The following is a 27,361-nucleotide window of genomic DNA, read 5'->3' as shown; positions in this document are numbered from 1 at the left end:
CTACATTGCCTTGGTCCATGGGAAACCATGACTTGAGGCATTGCCCTGGAATGTCAGTAGACATGGCTCTAATTTGGACAATCTACTGCTCTAAGAAACTGGTAATTAAAGACTATTTATTATTCTAAATTTGAATTTTAAATTCATCAACCCTGTTGCTCTTAAGTTATTCTTAAGTACTTTTCTGTTTTTTTGTGGTACACGGGCTTCTCACTGTTGTGGCCTCTCCCGTTGCGGAGCACAGGCTCCAGTCGCGCAGGCTCAGCGGCCATGGCTCACGGGCCCAGCTGCTCCGCGGCATGTGGCATCTTCCCGGATCGGGGCACGAACCCGTGTCCCCTGCCTTGGCAGGTGGATTCTCAACCACTGCGCCACCAGGGAAGCCCAGTTCTTAAGTATTTTTAAACAGATGTCCATTTTAAAATCTCAGTTTAGTAGAAAAGATGACTCTCTCAAGAACTATCAGCCTACAAGGATAGAACCTATTACAAATTTTCTATTTGTCACCCTGTCTAAAGGATTTCTTACATATTCAGTATTCAAAAAGAGAAATTAAACAGTAATATGGAAAATAATCATGTGGTTAACAAAATAATTGAAAAAAACTAAGAAAAAAAGACTAAAGTTTCTTTAAGAAGAGAATTTTTTAAAGCTGATTATCAGAATCAGCTGAAGGACTCTGAAGCAATTAAAATGATTAAAACTCAATAGGTCTGAGTGGAAACCAGTGACCTAGCAGGCTGAGAGTAGCTGGAAAGAAAGGGATAATAGAGGAACAAAATAGTCCATGAGTAGATGGCCATTCATGCTGGAACACTGCAATATTATAGTACTCTACTTTTGTGTGTGTTTTGAGTTTTCCATTAAGTTTTTTTTTTTTTTTTTTTTTTGAAGGAATAGTCCAAAACGACTCCTTTCTGATGATCTCACATTTAGAAACTGATGAGTTATATTATGACATAGGATTTAATTATTTTGCATTGGATCCTGTAAAAAGCCAAGGGAAACCGATTTTTGGTATGTTTAAAAGGAAGAGGATTTCACATGCTTGGACAAGGACGCTTGCACCGGTTTGGGGGTGACTGCAAACAGCACCACCAAGCTGCTCTCATGATTCACCCAGAGAGAAGAGGTAATCTATGATTCACAGGGAATCAACTTTTTTTTTCCATGTAATTTCAATCCTATGTTCCTTTGTGTACTTAAATCTTAAACACTATAAAAACTTGTGTTTTTAGAGCAAATTTGGGATGGATCACACATTCACAAATAATAATTTGTATTGTTAACCAAACAGTATTTCATAAGTAACACCATCTTTACAAGTGTTGCTAGTAATTTATACTAGAACTTCCCTTTAGTAACAAAATTAACACAAAAATGAAATTTTTAAGAAGTCTAGTAAATTCCTCAAACGAAAAGCCTGTTCCATCTGAATGAGCTGTTACTTCTTTCAGTAGTACAAGCCACATTGACATCTGACAATAGGCAGAACCACATCTTATGCTATATGATTATGTAGAATTTATTAGGCAAAAACATGCCCAAATCCTGACCTGGTCCACAGAGAAAATAATCACATGTATGTTTCCATTGCCATGAGTTTTCCCCATTTCTTTGTACCACACTAACCAGTAAACGTTCACCATTTAATGTGCACATTTCTCCCTTACCTCTCTTGCAAAACGTGAAAGCTCGCCCCTACTTTTCCTCCTCTCAAGAGGAAACAACTTCAGAGTCACTGAGGCTTGGAAAGTCCCTTTGGACGCTTCTGTTTCCAGTTTCAGTAACCCTCAGGACAGTCACAGTTGGGCTATGGTGAAACCTCCTCCTGTTCCTATGCTACATTTTTAGATTAGCACTTAAAATTAAAAACATTCTTTCACTTCATTTAATCTACATTACTTGAGCAACTAATTATGCTACAATGGGGTTATTAGTTTCCTATTACTGCCATAACAAACTATCACAAACTTAGCGACTTGAAAAAAACAATTTTACTACCTTACAGTTGGAGGTTAGAAATCCAAAAATCAGTCTTCGGGTGTTAAAGCCACGGTGACAGCAGAGCTGATTCCTTCTGAAGACTCTGAGGAAACAGCGATTTCCTTGTTTTTGTCAGCGTCTAGCGTCTGAGGGCACTCTTTGCCTCATGGCTGGGTCCGGGCTTACACCTCGCTCCTGCTTCTTTCCCCCACACCTCCTACTACTAACTTTGCCCTTTCCGCCGCCTTCTTATAATAATCACATAGGCCCACCTGAATGATTCACGGTAATTGCCCCATCATTAGATCCTTGATTAATCACATCTGCAAGATTTCTTTTTTGATGTAATATCATACCGATAGGTTCTAGAATTAAGGCATGGACATCTTTGGGAGGTTGGGGGTGCATAACGTAACTTAACCCCCAAAATAAAAGGAAGCACACTCAAAACTGATATTGGAGAATAACTTAGGAAAGTCCAATAAGCCTAGTATATAGTTAACACTCACCAGAAAGGAAGAATGCCCACACTAACATGGTTGAATTTTTTAAACAATAATTAAGTTATGGATTGGTAGGTATTTTGATGACAACTGGAGAGAGACTGACTTGGTATGAATTACTCAGAAAATTGCCTTAACTCTTCACTCACCTTTATTGTTCTAACCCTAACTTTCCAGACACAGAAAGGAAGAATCTGCATTCCTCATCTATAAAGACCATGTGCCGGGGCACAGGAACATAAGCCTAAGGTTAGGTGCAGTCTGCGGGGGCTTGGAGCTCAGCTGTAACTTTTTCACCTTGAGGTAAGAAAGCATATATTGATGTGAAAATATGTTCCTTGGTACGGAGTAAGGGACTCTTATTTTTATTTTTACGATCTTATCTTGGACAGTTTTCTAGTTAACTAGTCAGGGCAAATATATTCATCTAAAGGGACCCACCAAAAACTGAGAGGCGGTCACAGACTTTCCACATACCTCTGAAATTGCTTTGATATTTGTAAAGAGGCAGAGCACATATTGTTTGTTCTATAAATCGATTTGTCCATATCATAGGAATTTAGAAATAGTGACCCCCTGGGACAATACACTTTCGATTATATTATGAAGCACTTTCACTACAGGCAGCTGAAAAATAGGCTTGCTCAACATCTTTAATTTGAAGAAAAAACGGAGATGACATCCTTACCTCTGTTCTATATATTAGAGGGTGTTTTTTTCTTGTTTTATTTTGTATGATCTACAACAGCTCTGTACTGACTACACAACCTCAGTGTATTATTTTTAAACTGTTTAAGCCTCCAGAGGTGTTTAAATATAAAACCACCAATTAAAAGCATTTTATTTCCTCACAGAAGTATGCACAGATGGCCTATATTGAATGATGCCAAAATGTTTACAAAAAATATTTCTCCTTTGCTATTAAAGAAACTGCCTTACAGACTCATGTGGCTGGTGAATAAAATTCACTTAGCAAGTAAACCTAGTAGGACCCCATGTGGTCTTCAAGGGACAGACACCTTCCCCCCCACAACCCGCCCCACCCGCCATGTTCTCCACCTGCCTCTTGTTTGTAGAAACACTTTAGCCTCCTAGGCCTTCCCCTAGTTCCAAAGAAAAAACTTAATCAGAGAAGTGAGAAAATTCAGAAACAAAGAAACCAGTCAAGCAAGACAAAATAACAATAGTTTAGCCATTAAACAAAGTCAAGGACCTTTAGTTCCTCCTCAAGAGCTATAGATAATATTCTAAGCCATGTTCTTTGAGCTGTTTAGAAGATACTGAAACTCCCTCCAGGTGGATGAAGTTAATTATATTCTGACTATAAGCACGTAGACGCCAGACTGGTTGGAACCAGAAGGTAGATAATACTTACACCTGATCACCTCACCACTAACCAATTAGAAGAATGACCAAAAGCTGATCACACACCCCACAACCCTCCCCCTGTTTTTAAAAATCCTTTCCCTGAGGGCTTCTCTGGTGGCACAGTGGTTGAGAGTCCGCCTGCCGATGCAGGGGGACACGGGTTCATGTCCCGGTCCGTGAAGATCCCACATGCTGCGGAGCGGCTAGGCCCGTGAGCCATGGCCGCTGAGCCTGCGCGTCCGGAGCCTGTGCTCCGCAATGGGAGGGGCCACAACAGTGAGAAGCCCGCGTACCAAAAAACAACAAACAAACAAAAAAACCTTTCCCTGAAATCCATCCAGGGGTTGGTGTTTTTGAGCATCAGCTGCCCGGATTCCGTGTTTGGTACCTTACAATAAATGTTGCATTTTCTTTTATCACAAACCTGTGTCAGTAGATTGGCTTTACTATGCGCCTACAAGTAGATCCAAGTTTGATTCGGTAACACAAGTAGTGTTTAATTTTGTACCCCTTTTGTAAGAGGTGTTTTGACTTCAGTTCAACATCTCTTGGGCCAAGAAGGTCACTAGGCTTAGGAAAAAAAAAATTTCAATAGCTGTTTCAAGGGGACCCATTTAAATGAACGTACACTTGGTCTGAACCTAGATCTACTTACTCCATTATTTGCAGGGTAAATTTCCTATGCTGGGTGGTTCTCCACGGAGCTTTGGACATCATTTCAAAATCTCTTCAGAACATTTCTATACATGCTTAGGGAAAGCATATTTTTACTTCCTTCTCTACCCTTACTAGAGTGTGAGCTCTTTGAAGATAGGGACTATGTCCTACACCTTTAATTTTCTATCGCAGTGTTTGACATTACAAAAAATTGTTGGCACAGTAAATATTTGTTGAATAAATAAATTATTAAATACAGCACACAATGAATGAGACCTTGCTGAGTTCTTTCGTTTGGTAGGAAGACTCAGGAGGATTTTCTAAGTCTTATTTTTGAGGTGTTTATAGTTTACTTAGGAATAAGAAGAAGGGAAACTGGAGAAAAATCTCAAAACACTACATACAATTGAAACGCAATCATAATATCTGCTCTAAACCTATGATCCTCCAGGCATACATAGGGCTATATCAGAATCACTTGGTAAACATAAATATATATATAAATTTAACTGTGCTTTCTCACTCTGGCTACAGTACAGAATAACCTGTGAGAGCTTTATAAAGTTAAGTTGCCTGTGTTCCATTCCCAAATTTCAGGAGTAGACAAAATCAGGAGATTTTGCTGTGCATTTAGGATTGAGAACCATTGAGCCACTCAGAGCAGAGACCTAGGACAAGCAGAACTGCATCACCTGAAACTTCTCAGACACACACATAATCTCAGACTTTGTCAAAAACCTCCTGAAACAGAATGTGCATTTAAAAAAAATTCATTATGTTATCCACACATGCATTAAAGTTCAAGATGCACTGCTCTACACCATATCAACCTACACAGAAAGGGAAAAAAAGTCTGTTGAGGTAATTAGGAGATGCTCTTGAAGGAGACATAGCCTGTGGGCACCTGGGTTCTGGGGTCAAACTACCTGGATTCCAACACTGAAGGTCTGTTAACTTGATCGGGTTACTTATTATTATGTCTAAGCCTAAGTTTACTACAGTAAAATGGAGGTAATGATAATACCAAATCCATACAGTTGCTTTGTGTCACATACTATTGTTTCGCACAGAGTAAGCCCTCAGTAAAGTTAATTATTGCCACTAGGAATGAGTAAACTTGGGCCTGAAAACAAGTGGAAGGCATTCTTTTCAGGTCATTATCTATCTTGAAGTAAAATAAAATAGCAGTTTTCAACTAGGGTACACAAACTCCTAAACATAATAAATGCATGCCACATGGAACAGAAGAACCACCAGTTTTAAGTGGAACATTTTTCAGATTCTCAATATCAACATGCATCCATTTATAATTTACCTAAAATTAAAATTTATCATGCCTGCAACAGTGTCTGAGCTTTGCCATTCTTTTCCTTTCCCCACTTGACTTTCACAAAGGTCCTCCTCCCCAATTTACAGACTTAGAACTTAATGTTGCCCTGGGTGAAAAAAACAAAACAACAACAGCAGCCAAAAAAAAATTTGTGGCACCAAAAGCACTTTTCATGCATCATCTAGGTGATAAACTATTAATAGCAAGACTCAGTGCCCTCTTCTCCAGCTAGCCATCCAGCTACCCATTTTAGAAGAGTTCAGACTTGAACACACAGATGTCTGCACCTGTGATGAGTATTCACTTTATTTAAATTAAAAAATGGAATCAGTCTTTTCTGACAGTAAATTTGATTTGGTGATTGGTTTGGCAATGAGGATTAACTTCACCATTTAATGAGAACATTTTTCCATAAATTGAATGAGCTATAGCTAAAGGTAAAAGGTTTTGACAAATATGTTTTAAGCACACACACACACACAAAATACACAGTAGTCTTAAAATGCAATTTTTTATGATTATTTAAAAATAGTAAATAAAATTCAGATGTCAGCTTAAAAATATATGGGCATTACAGTTTGTCAAAGTTTCTGAAGTTTGCAGATTACTATTGGGTAGGCCAAAAAGTGCCTTCGGTTTTTAAATAAAAATAAAAGACACATTTTTCATTTTCACCAAGACCTTTATTGAACAACGTATTCACCCTTTTGTTCCACTATCTTCTGCCAGTTTTCAGGCAACTTCATAATTTCGTCTTTCCAAAACTGTTTTATCTTTTTGAGCTAAGAACTGTTCCAGGTGCCTTTTACAGTCTTCCAGAAAATTGAAAATTTTTCCATTAAGAGAATTTTGTAAAGACTGAAATAAATTGAATTCCAAAGGTGCAACGTCTGGTGAATACAGCAGATGAATCAGAACTTCCCAGCCAAGCTGTAACAGTTTTTGCCTGGTCATCAAAGAAACATGCGGTCTTGCGTTATCCTGATGGAAGATTATGCATTTTCTGTTGACTAATTCTGGACACTTTTCATCCAGTGCTGCTTTCAGTTGGTCTAATTGGGAGCAGTACTTGTTGGAATTAATCAGTTGGTTTTCCGGAAGGGACTAATAATAGAGGACTCCCTTCCAATCCTACCTTATACACAACATCACCTTCTTTGGATGAAGACTGGCCTTTGGTGTGGTTGATTTTGGCACATTTCCCTTACCCCATGGTCTCTTCCATTCCACATTATTGTACAGTATCCACTTTTCATCTGTCAACATAATTTGTTTTAAAAATGGAACATTTTCATTACATTTAAGTAGAGAATCACATGTGGAAATACGGTCAAGAGGTTTTTTTTGCTTAAATTATGTGGAACCCAAACATCAAAGTGATGAACATAACCAAGCATGGTGCAAATAATTTTCACTGCTTGATTTGGATATTTTGAGTATGTCAGTTATCTTCTGCATGGTATAATGTTGATTATTCTCAAGTAATGTATCGATTTGATAGCTATCAACTTCAACTGGTCGACCCGACCATGGAGTAAGAAATCTCCAGCAAGAAATCTCCAGCATGAAATTTCGCAAACCACTTTTGACATGTTCGATCAGTCACAGCCAGCACCTACCCCATACACTGCACAAAATTTTTTTTTTTTGCATTTCAGTTGCACTTTTACCTTTCTTGAAATAATAAAGCATAATATGCCAAAAGTGTTGCTTTTTTTCTTCCATCTTCAATATTAAAATGGCTGCACAAAATTTCACCAATTTTGATGTCTTCTTTTACACGCATGCTGATATGACAGCTCTCACCTCACCTACAATCTAACAAAATTGTTTCGAGAAGTTAAAGACAACTAAGTGCTTCTAGAACCATCTTACATAAAAAACCAAATGAACCTTTTGGCCAACCCAATATCTGAAGTGATGTTAGCTCAAACCTTGATAGGCGGATTTATCTCCCAGCCTTGTACTATTTTTGATGTTCTATACGGCACTGGAAGCTCCAGAGAAGAAAACACCAAATAGACGTCCCAAATGCGTATCTGGGCTTAACAAAAGAAGAAAGTAAAACAGAATGTGGTGCATGCTTTTACCTCAAGTCTCTTATTGGTACTCCAATACATTTATAATATCAGATTCCAACAATAAAATAACATCTTAAGGAAAAGAGCTTAGATGCATGCAGAAAGTACAGAGTTCTATACTCACAGATCTATGCTTAAGTTTTTAGTGGTGAAAAAATTAAAAATCCACAAATACAATGATATCATAAATAGCAGGGAATCACAGACCTGGAAACTATAAAATGGAGGGACTAGTGGGATTTTTCATTTTTGGTTTTGGAGTCTTTTTTGGTGTTTTTTTTTTTTTTTTTTTTTTTTTTTTTTTTTTTTTTTTTTGTGGTACGTGGGCCTCTCACTGTTGGGGCCTCTCCTGTTGCAGAGCACAGGCTCCGGACGCACAGGCTCAGCGGCCATGGCTCACAGGCCCAGCCGCTCCGCGGCATGTGGGATCTTCCCAGACCAGGGCACGAACCCGTGTCTCCTGCATCGGCAGGCAGATTCTCATCCACTGAGCCACCAGGGAAGCCACTCTTTTTGGTATTTTAAAGTCTTTGGTGCAGAAATATTAGGATATAATTGCATGGTTCAAGAGTGACAAGAAAGAGAGCGAATGCAATGAAAATTGCAATGGATACAGCTGAAAAAAATATCAATTAGCTTTTGAAGATTCTCTTTGTTTAATAATTCTCCAGGATGAATGTCATTCATTGTCATTTCCCTTTGCATTATTTAAAGGTACAAGTGTGAAAGAAGGGACTTTGGGTTTATTTGATTGTGGTTATGATTCAACAAAAGCTGGTTTGAAGAGGTAGAAAGAAAATAAGACATTTGAAGGCCTATTGAAATGTGGAAGTAATTACGATTTCTTCTTATACAACAAGGTATTTTAAAATTGTATTTGTAGATTATCTTTCCAGGAAAAAATATGTTATGAGCTTTCTGCTTTCATCTAGGACATAGAACATGGGAAAAGGTACTGCTTCTAAGTAAACAATGGAAAAAAGCCAAAAACAACAACAACAAAAAACTATTACTTTATCAAGTTCATCAGATCATGGATGTTATAGAGAACAAATTAGCCTGAATTCAAAAAAGAACAAGCATAGAAGGAAGGAATTGCTGCCATATACGAGTCAAAGAAATAATTTAAAATAATCATTGAATATCAAATATAAGATGGCATGTTGTCTCACTCCTGACTGGATTACTTCAATCCTTGATACTAACAGCCCGTCAGAATAATAGGTATGCCTATTTCCAGGTATAAATACTATTTACCTTAGTCTCTGTTCTTCCATGTATTCAGGTCTGACATTAAATAAAAAATTAGAAAACATACAAGAAAGGGGAAAAAAAAAAAAAAAAGATCTCTTGGGATTTCCTGGTGGCGCAGTGGTTGAGAGTCCACCTGCCAATGCAGGGGACGTGGGTTCATGCCCTGGTCCGGGAAGATCCAACATGCCGTGGAGCAGCTGGGCCCGTGAGCCGTGGCCGCTGAGCCTGCACGCCCGGAGCCTGTGCTCCGCAACGGGAGAGGCCACTACAGTGAGAGGCCCAAGTACCACAAAAAAAAAAAAGAAAAAGAAAAAAAGAAAGGGAAAAAAAAAATCTTTGTCACGACACAAGATAATCTATAGAACTAGCTAGCAATTTAGCTAACAATGCTTCTACTTGAATTTATCAGCAACAAAAAAATATGTGCACTAACAGCTGCTGACTTACATTTTATAATTATTGTTATTATGTTAGATAAATATTTAGGTAGTTGAGAAAACCATGGTAGTAGAACAAAGTCATCCACAGTAACACAAAGCCAACGTGTCTATGTGAAAATATTTCACACTCAAATTAATCTTGCTTCTTCATGTAAGAAACCCTTATTGCTTAAGTTCACACTGCCAATAAATAGTAGAGGAAAAGTTTGTCTTGTCTTGTTTTTCCTCAGGTATCTGATTCTGGAACCATCTATTTTAATCACACATCACACTAGAACGTAACAGATACTCATAATTGTAAGCTTTTTATTTCTCTTTTATTTTCTACCAATGTTAAGTAATGTAAATTTTCTGAAGAGGGAACTTTCTAGAAGAAAAAGAAAGTCTCCACAGAGGAAGTGGTAAAGCGCTTGGATCTAAAGGGAAGATGTGATTTGGATAAGCAGAAGAAGAAGTGAAGAGCATTCTAGATAAGGAACAGCATATGGTGATGAAAAGTTTGGAAAAAGGAATAATCTTATCATGCTTCTGAGAGACTGAAGAGGCTGAAATTAGGAAAATTTGTAGCGAGGTATAGGAGATAAAGCTGGAGAGAGAAGGCAAGCCCGGTGGATAAAAATGCCTTGAAAAGCTAGGCAGAACATGTTAGTTTTGACTTGGAGAAGATAGATTTCTGAGACCAGAGTGACATGTAGTTACTATTAATGGCATAAATTAATGGAAGGTAAACACTGTATTCAGATTTCAATAGTTATTTAACCTTTTTAAAATTTCAATTTCCCTCATCTATAAAAGGATGAAAATAATACATATCTCAAAGAATTATTTTGAGCATTAAACAAAATAATTAAAAAACACATAGTACTTTCAGTGTCTGAAACCCTGAGTGATTCATATGAGGCATCTGCTAAAATTATTATTTTAATAGTAGGAGTAATAGAAGAAAAACAGAGGTGGAAGACAAGGAGGAGGAGATGGAGGAGGGGGAAGGGGAGATACAAAAGCAGCCAGTAGCAGCTGCCATTATCACAGAATCTTATAAAATTTCTCTCCTCTGGTGAGACTTAGGAACTGAGCACTTTTTAAGATGTAAGATGTTACAAGGTTCTTTTGAAACATTTCATCTCTGGGTTACTCTTAGGCAAAATTTAGAAGTCCTGCTATCCTGCTCTCAAGATTTCATACTAAATGTGTCTCATACACCTCTCTCTAATTGCCTGTTGACTGGTCCTGCCCCCTTTACATGGAGACCCACTTGAATCTGTCTCTCCTGAGTGAGGCACCAGGCTACAGCCACCTCCATCTACTTTTGTCAGTCCTTGTCCCTCAGAACTTTGTTACATACTTGCTATCAATCTGAATTAAGGCATATGTAGTTGATAAGGGCTTAATGCAATCTGCCAAGATGTGGATGTAATTTTGGATGGTTTGTAGATGAACACTTTATAATTGTTATTTTCTTCATTTTAAGTATTAGGAAGATACTTTTTTTGTTGTTAGTGACATTAAAATTTCTTTCGAAACACATTTACTTACAGTAATCTATTTAGAATAATGAGTCATAACCATCTGAATGAAAGAGAAATCAATGTGTATAAATAGATATAAATAGATGATAGATAGATAGATAGGTAGAGAGATAGATAGGTAGATAGATAGATAGATAGGAAGGCTCTTCCTCATAACAGAATGCCAAGTAATAAATACATAGGAAATAATGGAGTTTTAAAATAATCAATGGAGGCTACAAGCAGTGAGTGGATGGAAGTTTGAGAAAGAACAGGATATTTACACAGTCTCAGAGAATCTCTCTATGAGGTATTTACTAACTATGAAAGGAAAATTTTGATTTTAAAGTAGACAAACCTGTAGACTGTTTCTGGATTTCTTTGTTTCTTTGTTTATTTCTAGTGCAAATAATGCTGCTAGGACCGTTATTGGAAATGACTCCTGTTGCACATTTATAAGCATGTTTTAGGATATGTTCCTAGGAGTGAAAATTTTGTATCATGGGTTACACACATCTTTATCCACATGAGAAAAATGCCAAATTGTTGCTTAAACTGATTGTCTCAGTCTACGTTCCTACCAGCAAGGTGTATAAAACATTTCCATTGTTACACATCTTCACTAACAATTAGTAATGTTGACAGATTTTTTAGCTTTATCAATGTGGTGGACATAGAGATATTTATGTTTTAATTTGTATTATCTTATTGCTAGCATCTTTTCATATAAGTACAAGCCACTCGTTAGTGAAATTCCTGCTTATGAGTTGGTCTAATTTTTTGTTGGCTTGTCTTTTTTTTTTTTTTTGGCGGTACACAGGCCTCTCACTGTTGTGGCCTCTCCCGTTGCAGAGCACAGGCTCTGGACGCGCAGGCTCAGCAGCCATGGCTCACGGGCCCAGCCACTCCGCGGCATGTGGGATCTTCCCGGACCGGGGCACAAACCCGTGTCCCCTGCATCGGCAGGCGGACTCTCAACCACTACGCCACCAGGGTAGCCCTGTTGGCTTGTCTTTTTCCTTATCATTTTCAAGAGTCTTTATAGGTCATGCTGTTTGTTAGTTATATGTCTTGAATAAAGTTTTGGGTTTCACTTTTTATTCTCTTTTTGGAGAATGGAGGCTTTTTACAAACAGATGTTTCTGATTTTATTGTTATAAAAATATCAATCTTTTCCTACATGAATTGTAGTTTATTTTGTTTTAGAATCTTTAAAATCTTGTTTTAGAATCCTACATATCCTAATGATACAGAGATTTTATATTTTATTTTCTTCAGAAAGTTCTGAAGCTTTCTTTCGGGTCTGAGTTTAACCCATCTATATTGGATGATGTGAGGCAGGAAGCTAAAAGATTGAGGAACTGAAAAAATGAATATGTCAAATTTCTGACTGATCCTGTTTTGCACTTCAAATTTTGAATTTGTAGACTGGGAAAAACACTAGTACCTTCTTTTTACTATCATTGTGAGTTAATGCCTAAAAAGATTAATGCATACAAAGGGTTTATAACAATGCTTGACACAGTAATTTTAACTTTATTATATTGAATTCAGCTTCAGATCTTGAATATAGAGATTGAAAGTTATAATCATCTTAATTTTGTCATTTGGAAAAGTTAGAAATTTATTATTTTGAAGAATGAATACTTCCTACTTTGAAAGAGGTACCATTTTATAATCAAATAGTAAAAAGAATGCTTCTAATTTATTTGGGCACTTTTTTTTCTCTGCTTAAAATGAACCAACAGGGCTTCCCTCGTGGCGCAGTGGTTGAGAATCTGCCTGCCAATGCAGGGGACACAGGTTCGAGCCCTGGTCTGGGAAGATCCCACGTGCTGCAGAGCAACTGGGCCCGTGAGCCACAGCTACTGAGCCTGCGCGTCTGGAGCCTGTGCTCCGCAACAAGAGAGGCCGCTACGCTGAGAGGCCTGCGCACCGTGATGAAGAGTGGCCCCCACTGGCCGCAACTAGAGAAAGCCCTCGCACAGAAATGAAGAACCAACACAGCCAAAACTAAAATAAATAAATTTTTTTAAAAATGAACCAACAATTTTGGCCCAACACAATGCAATCCCCCTAAGAAGCATATCCATGTTGTTTGTTATTATTTAACAAACAAAAATATATGTGGCACATTCATTATGCCACAAGAATAATCTGAGAAATAGATACTAGTCACTTTATATCCATATGACTGGAGAATCCTATTTTTTTAATCACCCCAATTGCTTACAAATACCTTGTTTTATCTGAAAACTCTTAGTCATTCTCTCTATTGCAAGTATTAGTATAACTTCTGTGAAGTTTCACTAGACTTATAGACACTAATACGGTTGTTCTAAATTCTGGAAACCACAGCAATTTGTACTGCCTCTTGTATCAAACATTGCTGTTTGCTCATCTAACTGCCACTGGCCCTCAACACACACATATATTCTGATAAATCCATCTCCTGTTACACAATATGAAAATATGAGATACTTAATCTTGTAATGCTGATTTCCAAATGTGGTCAGTGGCACTTGAGAGAGTCTGCAGGGAGGTTTCTTTGGTGTCTGGTATTAGAAAATCAGATATTCACAGATAAGTCATCCTGTGATCTTGACGGAATAAACTTGAGAATGAAAGGCCGTTGACTAAGGAAGGCAGAGCTTCAGGAAGGAATTTTCCCAGATCTTCCACGACATGTGTATCATGAAATTAAACAAACCTGGAAATTTGTACCTCCTTACTTGTCACTGTGTTTGATGATAAACCCCAATTTTTTAAGGCAATTTTGATCTCATGTCTCTTGTTTTTTTGTTTGTTTGTTTGTTTGTTTTTTCAGTACACGGGCCTCTCACTGTTGTGGCCTCTCCCGTTGCGGAGCACAGACTCTGTACACGCAGGCTCAGTGGCCATGGCTCACGGTCCCAGCTGCTCCGCGGCATGTGGGATCTTCCCGGACCAGAGCACGAACCCGTGTGCCCTGCATCGGCAGGTCGACTCTCAACCACTGCGCCACCAGGGAAGCCCTCTTACTTGGTTTTGATACACTGTTCTCATACCTCATAGATAGCATTCTAATTTATTGGCATGTACAGTAGACAATGAATAAATGTTTGTTAAGTAAAAGCAATGGAGAATTACTTCCCCTCTCGTATCTGGATGTTGCCTGACAAGAATATTGCTACCTACTTCAGGAAATAACAGAAAGGGAAATAAAGCCACAGGCCCTTGTACTGCACAGATTAAAATCACCCTGCACAAGTTTTACGCACTGGGTCTTTCATTTTAAACTATAGGTAAAATCATTAAATTAATTTATTGCAGTTTATGTAGATTGGGCAGCTGTTAAGATTTAGATGGACCAAGTTTTATTTTAGCCAGTAGAATGAATAAAATGCAATAAACTAGAGCCAAATGTCAAATACCCATTTTAGAAATGATCTCTTCCATTAATTGTTTTCCTGTTCTCAATAAATCACTGTTACAGAGCAGAAAGCCCATTGAATTATATGGTTGTAATTAGGCTGTTGCTTTACCATGTTTAATGCTTCAGTATTTCTTATGCCTCCAGTAAAAGAAAAAGAATCTGATAATGGCTTTATATAAAGCTGTCCTTGGATGGAATTTTGTTTTGTTTCAGAAAATTATCTTGTACTAGAAGTATATATTCTTTGTCCAAACTTTAAAAGTTAAAATAAAATAAAAAATGATATTTTTCACCTGTTGATGTATACAGGACATTCTTACATTAAAGGTTTTTGCCATTAATCAAAAAACAAACCCTAATCATATTTTTATAAATCACTACATATATATATTATATATATATATATACATATATATATATAATATATATATAAATGTACCACTTTTATGACTAATCTAATCGGGACCAATCATTTTAAATGTCTAACAGATAATACACATAGTTTCAATTTATTTTTTCTTCAGACATTGAGACCACGATGTTTCAAAATTCATCACCTTAAGAATCTTGAATATCATTACAAAATGATATCATTCCATTAAAAGGAGTATTCTCAAAAATCTCATCTCTTGATTTCCGTATTAAACAAAATCCATACCTCAGCTACATTCCACTCCTTCTACAAGCTTATCTAGTAAAGGAGACATCAGGGGAAGGAGCCTGGGTCTCCCCAGCCATGCCATAGACACATGTGTCTGTGTAGTGGGGTATCATACATTTAAAAGCAAATAACTCTTGTTCATCTTCGGTGGAAACAAAAGCAATTCTGCACAGAATTTCTACCATGCACTTGAAGAAAGGAAAACTCTACCTCTTTTCTCTAAATAAATCTAAAGTTTATGGTTTTTACGTTCACATATTTCACCAACCTTCATATCTATTGCTCTTCTTCCTTGCATTCTCTCCATGTAACTCCTCAGGTATTTTATTGTCAGAGCTCAAACTGAACACATTTTATTTTTTAAATAAAGTATAGAGTTGTTACAGAATTATCTAAAAGCTATAGTCTTAATAGCTAAATCCTAAGATTACTTTCTCATTGGCCACTACCACTCAATAACTATATTGCATTGCAAGTTAAGACCTAAGTAAAAATGCTTAAGATGTTTTTAAGTCCGAAAACAAAAAAAAAAAAACAAAATACAGAAAAAAAAAACCAACAAAGGTCCCCTTAAGAAAGGGAAGATAGGGCTTCCCTGGTGGCTCAGTGGTTGAGAGTCCGCCTGTTGATGCAGGGGACAAAGGTTCGTGTCCCGGTCCGGGAGGATCCCACATCCCGCGGAGCGGCTGGGCCTGTGAGCCATGGCCAGTGAGCCTGTGGGTCCGGAGCCTGTGCTCCGCAATGGGTGCGGCCGCAATGGGAGCGGCCACAGCGGTGAGAGGCCTATGTATCGCAAAAAAAAAAAACAAACAAAATAAGAAAGGTAAGACATTCTTTTTTTTTTTTTTTTTTTTTTTTTGTGGTATGCGGGCCCCCCACTGCTGCGGCCTCCCCCGTTGCGGAGCACAGGCTCCGGACGCGCAGGCCCAGCGGCCACGGCCCACGGGCCCAGCCGCTCCGCGGCACGTGGGATCCTCCCGGACCGGGGCACGAACCCGCATCCCCTGCATCGGCAGGCGGACCCTCAACCACTGCGCCACCAGGGAAGCCCAGGTAAGACATTCTTTACATTCATGGTGAATATGCCAATGTTCATTCTTCAGCAAAATACTGTTTTAGTGTTTAATGCTTCAAAACAATAGCTGGTAATTGTTTCAAATATGCATTTGTCCATAATGAGAGCTTTAAGTTGTATGCTCTAATTATTTTTGTTTTAACTAATGTAAAAATTTAATAACAAAAACCGTAATTAAATAGAGTTGGAAGACCAGAAGAGGGAGCGCTCATGCCCTGAAACAACAGCAGAGCCCAACAGGAAGAAAGACTCCCTTCCTGGCAAGAACTTAGCCCATGAAAAACCATGGACTCTTCATTTACTATAGTCCTTCCAACTTCTTTTTCCTCTCTATACAAGCTTCTTCTTCTCTTGCTCTGGGGGAACTTGCACTTGGCTCCCCAAGGTTGTAGACCCCAAACTGCAATTTTCTGCTGATCCCAAATAAACTTATCTTTGCTGGGAAATATCTGGTAGACTATTTGTTTCATGTCAACACTAAAAAGTGTATTACTTATGTATTGTCAGTCATATGTACATCCTATGTTTTTATATTGATAAGACTCTTATATCCAGTTATTTAAAAATGTGTTTCCAAATGTTTTAAGTAACATTTGCATTGTCGTTGTCATGAGATGTATCTGATGAAAGATAACAAATATATTAGAAATATGTGATTAAATCTTTTGTCATCATTGTTTAAAGTATTAATATGTGTATTTAACTAATGCTTTTAAAATTCATTCCAGACAAAGTTCACACGAGATTTTATAAATAGAAGTTTGTATTGCCTAACTGTTTCTGAACAAGGAAAGTATCAATAGTTTTCCCTCTGAAAAGGAGTTCTATTTGTCATTTGTTATGTCTTATTGATCAGTGTGAATGTCTGGTGCCTTGAGAAAATAACATGCCTTAGAATGTAAACCTTTCACAGACTACAAATTCGAAACACTTTTATAGTAATTACATAATTAACTCATAATGTCATACTTTAAAAAGATGATAAAATGCTGTATTATATTCAGCACTTCAATCAGATGTACCAGTTTGCTCATTCTAAGTGTTTCATGTCTGATATACTCACTCATTTGCAACTTTCCCTAACTCCTCATAGAAATTTTGACACTTTGAGTATTAAGCACTCTCACCAGAGAATGATGAATGTGACAATACGTGTATTTGAACATAACCATGATGCAAACCATTTGACAGCCAGATTTGAACTGTCATTCTTACTAGATTTTCTCAAGAGTCAACACTGATCTTGGGAGAATTCATATTTCTTTTAGACTTTCTCTGTGTATCTAAGAAAGAATTAGAAGGGACGTTTGGCTGAGCACATACCAAATAGATACAAAATTTAGATGAATTTTAGATAACTTAAAATTCAGGTATTTTTTTAAAATGGATAACAATTATATTAGATCTATCTCACTATTTCATTTATTTATTTATTTATTTTTGGCTGCGTCGTGTCTTCATTGCTGCACGAGGTCTTTGTCTAGTTGCAGCAAGTGGGGGCTACTCTTCGTTGTGGCACACGGGCTTCTCATTGCAGTGGCTTCTCTTGTTGCGGAGCACGGGCTCTAGGCACACGGGCTTCAGTAGTTGTGGCTCATGGGCTCCAGAGCACATGCTCAGTAGTTGTGGCGCACGGGCTCAGTTGCTCCCTGGCATGTGGGATCTTCCCAGACCAGGGTTCGAACCCGTGTCCCCTGCATTGGCAGGAGGATTCTTAACCTCTGTGCCACCAGGGAAGCCCAAAATTCAGGTAATTTTTAAATCCCTCACCCACACTGAGAAAATAAGGAATTGAATGATATTTGAAGAGTATTTCCTTGGAGGGAGCTGTGCTATGAGCTTCTCCCACTGACTTTCCAGGAATTTAGGGTCTAATCTACCAATCCCAAATTAAGAGAGAGTGCCTTTGAGGAGACCATTTAGGGGATTAAGTAACTGTGCTACAATCTGGGGGGAATTTCAACCTTCCCCCTTGAAAAATATAAAGAATGATATAAGTATTATATCAGAAAGGAGACCAGGCATGGATAGATCTCAGGAAAGAAAAGCTAGAGGTAACACCTGATGGCTAATTGCTGAGGAAGGTTTAAGCAATGAATCTTAGGAACGTTTACTACTTGCATAAAGGTTACTGCTATACAATCTGTAGAGACTGGTGGGGTCTTTGAAGAGACCACAGATATACTGATGAAAAAAAAAATCAGCTTTAAATACCTACCAGGCCAATATCATTTAACTAAGAACTATACTGATCCCTGTATCTCTTCTCTCTCACACCATGCCCCAAAGCTAAGCACTCTGGCAAGCTGGAGGAGGAGGAATCACACAAGGTTTGAAGAGAGAAAAGGAAAACAGCTGATGGCTCCATCCTTCCTGATCTACTGGCCTGCAAAGGGCTCAAACTGACAAGAAGGAGAAATCTCAACATTATTCCAGACAAATGACATGAATTGACACTATGTTTTAAAGTTCTTAATTGATTTTGGACATTTTTTACCATCATAAAGTTACCAGAAAAGTCAAGAAGCCTGCCTGAGTTTCTCAAGGGGCAGGGAAATAACCATGCTGACAGTGATTAAAATAGACACTCATAGACAAAAATAAAGTTGTTTTTGTTTATTCTATGCCATAATCTGTGCTTAAACTTTGGAATTATTCACAAGGATAAGGCTGCCTTCACAGGGGGCAGTGCTTCCTCAATACAGGAGCACTGTTACTGCAAACACACAGTCTTAGCCTTATGTCATGCACAGTATTATCTGTCATGGCTTTGACACAAACACTGTGGTGGGTTGGCCTGGATTTCAGGTATACTACACATTTACAAGAACTGTTTCCTCAGAAAAAGGAAGTCGTGGTCTCATAAGTAAGCAAGACACTTGGTTAGTGATGTACAATTTTGAAAAAGATATGAAATTGCAACATGCCGCAAAACCTACAGGGCTTCTCAGGTGACAGAGAAATTGCTCCAATCGATTTTAATATCCCATTAAGACTAGCCAGCAAACCAGGGGATGTACTGTCTGCAACAATAAAGCATTCCTCTGGAGACTCAGCCTTGGTAGAATAAATAAAAAGGGGTAATTCCTTCTATTAATTCAGTTCACTCTGGCCATTGATAGGAATATAGAGTCAGATTCCTGAAAATATCACATATTGGCGAGGGGTGTGAAGTCTGCTATAACTAAATAGAAGTTGGAACACAGTATAAAGTATCAGTTTTATTATATCACATAAACCAAGGGCAATCAAAATTTCCTCTTCCAGTAACAAAAAGGAAATATTGAGCAAATGGATAAAAACTTTCATTATGATGTTCAAAACAGCTGAGATAAAAGCGTAAGCATTAAATTTGGGGGTAAAAAGAGATGGGTGGGATATGACCTTCTCTAACTTGTGAGGACAGCATTGAATCTCTAGTTCACAAATATGGCCCAGTAACATGCAGATATGTACATGTGCATCTTTCACATAATAATTTTAGTCATGCTAAGTTTGTGTACAAAAGTACTGAAACATGATCAACACTCAGTCAAATGTATGTCATATGTTCTAATCAATTTAAAAGGATTAGAGGCGAATATATATGTCTGATTACTACATGTGAGAAGCATTTGTTATGTGCATATTTGGAAGAGAACTTTTTTTCTCACTGATATTTCACATAATAAAATAATTTGAACATTGAACTTAACACACTTATTGGGAAATGATGTAATGGTTCTACAGAAATACATGCATATATATTTATGGGTAGGAAATGCTAAAGTATTAATAAAATAAAAGAGTTTGGAATATACAGTAAAAACACAATGAGCTAAATGATAAAATACATCAGCATTAGCCCTTACTTGGGGAAGAATTATCTTTTTGCCCTTGTTATGGACTACAGTGATCATTTGTTTCTCTTAATGGATTTAGTTTCAACCAACACATTTCAAACTGGTTTAAAAATACACATTACATTTTTCTTACTTCCGGTAGCATTTCCCATCTGTCCAGAGGAAGAATTGACAAGACTTCATGTGTTTTATAATGAGAGGTGAGAAAGGAATCCAAGATATTTCCCAGGTTTCTTTTTGGGAAACTGGGTAGATGGTACTATTTACAGGAAAGGGAAAGATAAAAGTAGGTTTATGGGAAAATATTTTGAGTTCAATTTTAATATATTAGAAGTTGAGAAGTTAATGTGCTATCAAATAGATATGCTGATTTGATTCTCAGGAATGCGATCCTAAGAGGACATATTGATTTGACAATCACTATATGTAAATAATCCTTGAAGCTACAAGAGTAGATGAGTTCAACCATGAAAGCTATAGACTGAAAAAAGAAGAAATGTAAGAAGTTATTGGGCTAATATTAAGTCTTGAGAGGTGATATCTGGCAAAAAGGAAAACAGAAAAGTGTTCAATGTATTAATGGCCTAGTGATGGGTAAGGAAAGTGAGGGAATCCCCATGGGGAATCTACCTGATTAGAGAAATTCCAGTTGAGAAAATCCTGAAAATTGAAGCAGCGAGCCCGTGTGTCTTAACACCACAGTGCTTATTCAGTGAACAAACCAACCAACTTGTTATAACAAACCCCACTTCATCTTTACCCTTGAATTCTATGGTTCGTGGTTTTTTGCCAGCGACTTTGAGGACAAATCTGCTTAAATTTTCATCTGTGTTCTGGGAAGGAAGCAAATTAACTTTCCTTTTTTTTTCTTTTCTTGTTTTCTTTTTTTATTCCAACCACAGACAACTCAGACACCTTTATGAAGTGGCTGATGACTCAGAACACAGAACAGGAAAAATTCAATCCAAAATGAAACAGTAAAACTGATTGCTCTGCTCTTTCTCTTTCTTGAGAGCAAAGTCATAGAAAATTCTAGGGCCCAGGTATAGAAAAAGTAGTATCAAGTAACAGTGGGTTTTTAAAAAAACAAGTTAGATTATGCATGCTATGACTTGGTGAGGTAGAACTTGATCCCCCAGAATCCTTGAGTCTAAATGAATTATCTATCAGCTGGCTGGTCTGTGAAGAAAGCCATAATTAATGAGAATCATTAAGGATTCACTGAGTTGTGTCAGACAATCCTCATTTTATTTTATTTCATTTTTAAAAATTTTTCATAGAGTTTATTAGACTGTAGATTAAAGGAATGATGTAGATGCAACATATCTGTATATCTGTATTTCAGCAAGGTATTTGACCTGAGATTTTTGAAGGTAAGAGATGGAGAGTAGGTTGCTGGATAACAGATAATTTAAATGGATTCCTAACTGGTTCAGTAGTGTTAGGTTCTTGAATTAGAGGAGGGCTCAAATAAGTGGAAACAGCAATAATGAAGGCTTTTACATCAAAGATTTGATGAGGCCTGGCTTGTCTGGAAAGTACTGAGTTTCTAATTTAATGTCTCACCACTTCCCTGTCTGTCTTCAGATCTCAACTGAGGCTTGGTTCCAGTTAAATGTGAGTTGCTACCATAAGGGTTAGGATGTGGCGGCTCTTGATTTATATTCAACATTCAAAGGAAGTTAGCTGGTGCACTGTGAAAAACAACTTTTGTAGGATTGTTGGTTCATACAGGCAAAGACAATTTGGACTAAATGATATTTACTATAACCATTTAATCTTCCTCTCTTCTTCTCACAGTGTGACCTCTGGTGGCTCACCACTGAGGATACTATTGAGAAAAAATTACTGGCAAACTTATGAATGACTAAGGAGTTCTATCATATGGTGACCATAAATGGTGTGAATCTACTTTTGCCAAGATATCCCCTTGGCAAGATATCTTATCTTTGGTGGTACTCACATGGGCACAAGTTGCCCATACTAACTATTTGGCTCTTTGATTCTCTACAATAACCCCTCTGGATTCTTCTACCCCTAAGCTTTCCAGAAGAGAAGTATTCAAATAATGTCACCAGATGCCACTATAAACCATCTCAACCACCTGATCCAGCCAATCCTGGCCAAACCAACCCCATGAACATACATATTTGTGTGTATAAATGCATAAACACACTTACTGACTTACAGCATACAATGTATCTATTCAATCTAATGCTTAAAATAAGCTTTTTTCTAAAGAGTCTTTGAATGCCCAGTACAATTCCTGGGTGTTAACAGAAATAGAAGAAAATAGAAGATGTGTAGAACTGAGGATCTCTAGAACTATATATATATATAAACACACATATGTACATATATATTCATTGTATTTTTACATTTTTCTATAGTGTGAATTTTATATTTTTTTATTATTTGTCTATAATAACTGTGTATAAATATAATGGTAAATTTATGTAATTTATAAAAACTGTACATATATTTGAGTACATATTTAATATTTTTAACTGATGGAATGCTTCACCAAAAACATCTGGAGATAGCTCCAAAGGATGAGGGATGAAATGTGCCTCAGAAACTGTGGTTTAGAAGAACTGGGGAAATTGAAATTAATTAATGGTTAATGTAACACAGGATATTTTAAAAACCAAGTGAATGTATGTGTGTTTGTGAGTGTGTGTGTGAGTGAGAGAGAGTTAATTGAATGGTTGAGGAGAGGATTGTTCAGAAACATGCCAGAATATGTTAATGCTATTTACAGATAACAGGAAAAACTAAACTGAAGCAAAAAGACTTGTATTTGGGGCTTCCCTGGTGGCGCAGTGGTTAAGAATCTGTCTGCCAATGCAGGGAACACGGGTTCAAGCCCCGGTCTGGGAAGATCCCACATGCCGTGGAGCAACTAAGCCCGTGTGCCACAACTACTGAACCTGCGAGCCACGACTACTGAGCCCACGCACCACAACTACTGAAGCCCCCACGCCCAGAGCCTGTGCTCCGCAACAAGAAGCCACCACAATGAGAAGCCCACGCACCACAATGAAGAGCAGCCCCTGCTCGCCGCAGCTAGAGAAAGCCCATGTGCAGCAACTAAGACCCAACACAGCCAAAAATAAATAAAATAATTTATTTTTAAAAAAGACATATTTGGTTTTATGGCATAGTAGTACATAAGAACTGTTTTACTTTAAAATTGAATTTCAATATGCAAAATGACTATCATGTATTATCTAAACTGATAGAATTTATTAGCTTTTATTTGACGGCAGCCTCAGACCTCATCATGCATGTTCATTCAACTACTGCTGTGGGCCACAGTGTCAACAAATAAAATATCTTAAAAATTACCTATAAGAAATACCACCACAATTTTAGACTTAAAACATTTACTAGTTTCCATTCTCCACATAATTTTAACTTTACATCTACAGGTTTAATAGTACTCCTATTACTAGATTAATTAAAAACAAAAATGAAATCCCAATGTTATAAATTTTGTTTGAAAAAAGGTCATTCTCATTAGGCAAGCAATGATGTTGACATGTCTTTAATCCTGCTCATTCTATATTATCATCAAGTCACAAGCTTTATTAAACTAAACTTTAAAAAGAGAAATTCGAATGAGTGAGACTTACCAACATATAGCCTTCCCCCACAAGATGATTAATGGCTGGAGGATGAAAAGTGTCAAACTCCTCAAGATTTCCCTGGAAGGGAAAAGAAAAATGGGAAACACATTCTGAATTTACATTTCTTGGCAGTTATATGATGCTAAATTTAAGTCAGTTAATGAGATGAAAAAGGAGAATAATAATAATTGATACTTTATAGATTAATGAAATTGACTAATGATTTGAAAAAATACCATCCAAAGGGTGTTTATATTATTTCCTTGATGGAAAGTATTATAATCCATTTAAAGAATAATTTAAAGAAAATCCATTTAAAGAAGAAATATAATTCTTAAATTTTTCTGATATAAAAGTTCATGCTATAAGAAATTATTCACTGATTAACCACAAACACATTTTCTTGTCTTAAATGAGAAGTTACTGAAAACATAATATATTTTATATATAAGATCTTTACATCTGTTTTTATTTTTCCGTGTTGCATAAGAAAATGAGCCACTCACAATTGTTTAATGTTATACTACTCATTATTCACATATGTTTTCTTATAGATTCAGAAAGCATTATTTATCAAATTATGCTTATTATCTATAGAACTCTTGTCCCACATCCAGGTGACTGCTGTACTCTAGGATAATCAACAATTTTCAAATTGACAGCACAGTACTAAACATAAAATAGTGAGGCCATAACTGTAATAAACCATATACATCAAAAACCTTAAATGAATCAGGATAGAGAATATGCAAGCCAATTGATGAATAGTCACCAGATGCACAGCTCAAAGAAAAACTAGAGACAATTAAATATTCACTTAAAATCACACATTTAACAGCAGAAAATTGAACTGGGTGACAAAGATCAAGTGGTCCCATCAACTGTTTAATGATTGGTGGGTCATGTGCTCCTGAGTTCCAAAAAGAACTCACAAATGGCAAAATTTCTACCATTTACTAAACACAAAGAACTGAGCATTTAGGGTTCATCATGATTCCCCACGTCTGATCCAAATGTCTTCTCCCACACACAGCCAGGCTTTTTGTTTCTCTCTTCCTAAAATGTTCCCTTGCTACCTGTTCAAACATTATTCATTCTTTCTAAACCAAACTCTGAACTCACCTAATCTATGAAGCCATAATCTTTTTTTGCATTCATAGGCTTGTTCTAATATTAACACATAGCATACTCCATCATGTATTTTTCATATATGTACCTTTTTTCAACCACATTTTTAGTTCATTGGAATAGCAATCATGTTCTATTGAATGTGTATGTATTCAGAATCTAGTAGATTTCTGACTATGTAGTAGAGAAAATATTATATTTACACAAATATATGTATATTTGTGTATAGCTAGGTAGATAGATATAGATTACTTAGTTAACTGGAAAGTCTTGGTACTATACTCTATGTCTAAAATGATCAATGTCAAAATCTCCTTTGACTGACCAAGAAATGGCTTTTGGTTTTGAAAGGAAGGAACTGCTATTTCTGTCTAATCTGGCAAACAGTTCTCTCTCAGGACTAATAGAATACTACATTGAAACTAATTTCTTCTACATGCCTTTAGTGAATAATGTTAAAATCTAACAACGTATTTCTATAACCTTCTGCTGAACTTACAAAGAACAGGTTCTGCAGAACCGAAGCAAAATAACATGTATTGAGTAGTTACTATGTCCCAAATGCTTTTTGTATATTATGTTGATCTTTTTATTTTTTTAGCATGATTAAATGCAAACTAATGAGGTAGAATTTGTTGATTTCTCTACTTTTCAGATGAGAAACCTGAAATAAAGAGACAGTTACTTCCTCAAAGCCTCCTAGTCAGTAAATGGTAGAGCTGGAATTTAAATGCAGGCAGTCTGACTCAGAGCCTTTCATTCTAACTACAATAATATGCTACCTGTCTACAAATCACATATGCTAGATAAAGGGGAAGGGAATGCTAGAAGGAAGGAATAAGAAAGATATTTTACATATTGTCAAAATGTGGAACTGACATTTTTTTTAAAGCCAGGAGCAATTCCTAAAGGATTCTACCCTTCACACCCCTTCCCCCAATATACCCAAGGCAGTCTTAGAACTAGTATTTTCATGTAAATAAGCCGACATGTTATAAAATCATTATCTAGTTATAGGATTATATATGGGAGTTTAAAACGAAAAATAATTTATTTTTTAGATATTTACATGGGCATATTATCAAACATCGTTTATGTCACATTATAATTTATATTATAGAATTTAAATTTAGGTAAGATTTAAAATAGCTTTTAAATTTGGCCTTTACCTCTCTGCTTTTGAACATCTTACCATTAACAAATACAGCATCTGTAAAAACAGTATAATTTTGAGCTTTTAGTGCTATGGATTTCACATTTCCCTAAACCAACCCTTTTCCCTAAACTGTGCATGTTCCAGAGACTAAAGCAATATTTAAAGATTGTGGTATTCAAAACTTATTCACAGGAATAATGCTACCTTTTCTTTCCAGGAGCTGATTCACAAGTTATTGTAAGTCTTACAAAAAACTTTTTTTTTGAGATTTATAGTATGCACTTAATTTTGAGATTAGTTATGATCAATAGGATTCTCCCCTTTTAAAATTTAGGAAGAATGAGTCTCAAGCACATTGAATCATTGCTCAGTTTTACTCAAGTTGTTCTTAGAAGAACTTGCGGGGACTTCCCTGGCGGTCCAGTAGTTAAGACTCTGAGCTTCCAATGAAGGGGGTGCAGGTTCAATCTCTGGTGGGGGCTATGGTCCACATGTTTCATGGTGTGGCCAAAAATGTTTACAAATAAATAAGTAAAATAAAATAAAAATTTTTTAAAAAGAAGAACTTGAGTTTTTCCTCTGCTCTTTGAAGCTGGGTTTCCTGTTATTTCTTTTTGTTTTATTTCTTTTGTGTTGCATTGTTATCATTTTCTGGCACTTCATATTTTGCTTTTAGCTTTCACAGAAAAAATGAATAAAGACTCATAAACTACCTGCACACACAAACAAGAACAAGTGTGTTTCTTTTTAAATGATATCTATGTTTAAACCCCTTACTTATTGTTACATAAGATCTGCCATTATAAATTTAGAAGCCCATCACTAATCTTCATACACACTAGTTATTTTTAAAAATTCGATTAACATCAATGTTACAAATCAAATCTTATCTCATGGTGACTGATTTTAATTCTTAGAACACTAAAAGTGCCTATGAATAGGTAACAAACACCAACAGTTAAGGAGACACATATTAATAGGGAAAAGGGAAAATTTATAAAGTACACCTTCTGCTTATAGTGAAATAAATTATATAAAAGAGGGAATTTCTGAGGGTTATAAAGATATATAATACAGAAAATAAGTGAAAATATAAAAAAGTATGTGCACTTATTCTGAAAGTTCTTTAGTCTCTTGTCATAAAGGATTTCTGTGAACATATAGTTAATTAACATGCATTACCTAATAAAAGATGCATATGATGAAGACACATATAGTATAATGCTTTCATAAAAAGATCATAAAATATAATCATGCAAGCAATTGGCCTCAATCCACAAAGCTAAAAATAACTCTATATCTCACTGAAATTCAATTTCTCTTACAAT

The 27,361-nt window shown here is 36.6% G+C and overlaps 1 protein-coding gene across 47 annotated transcripts in view; it reads right to left on the bottom strand.

The window, feature by feature from the left end:
• Nucleotides 1-27,361, bottom strand: part of PTPRD (protein tyrosine phosphatase receptor type D) — a 2,126,684-nt gene that overhangs the window by 1,553,268 nt on the left and 546,055 nt on the right. For all 47 annotated transcript variants that reach the window (XM_067041545.1, XM_067041546.1, XM_067041519.1 and 44 more), the window contains one exon: nt 23,756-23,827. The gene's annotated coding sequence lies outside the window, so the exon portion shown is untranslated. The remainder of the gene's footprint in view (nt 1-23,755; nt 23,828-27,361) is intronic.

The sequence above is a fragment of the Kogia breviceps genome, chromosome 8, assembly GCF_026419965.1.
Source record: "Kogia breviceps isolate mKogBre1 chromosome 8, mKogBre1 haplotype 1, whole genome shotgun sequence".
NCBI lineage: Eukaryota > Metazoa > Chordata > Mammalia > Artiodactyla > Physeteridae > Kogia > Kogia breviceps.
This window is presented reverse-complemented; position numbering and strand designations above follow the sequence as displayed.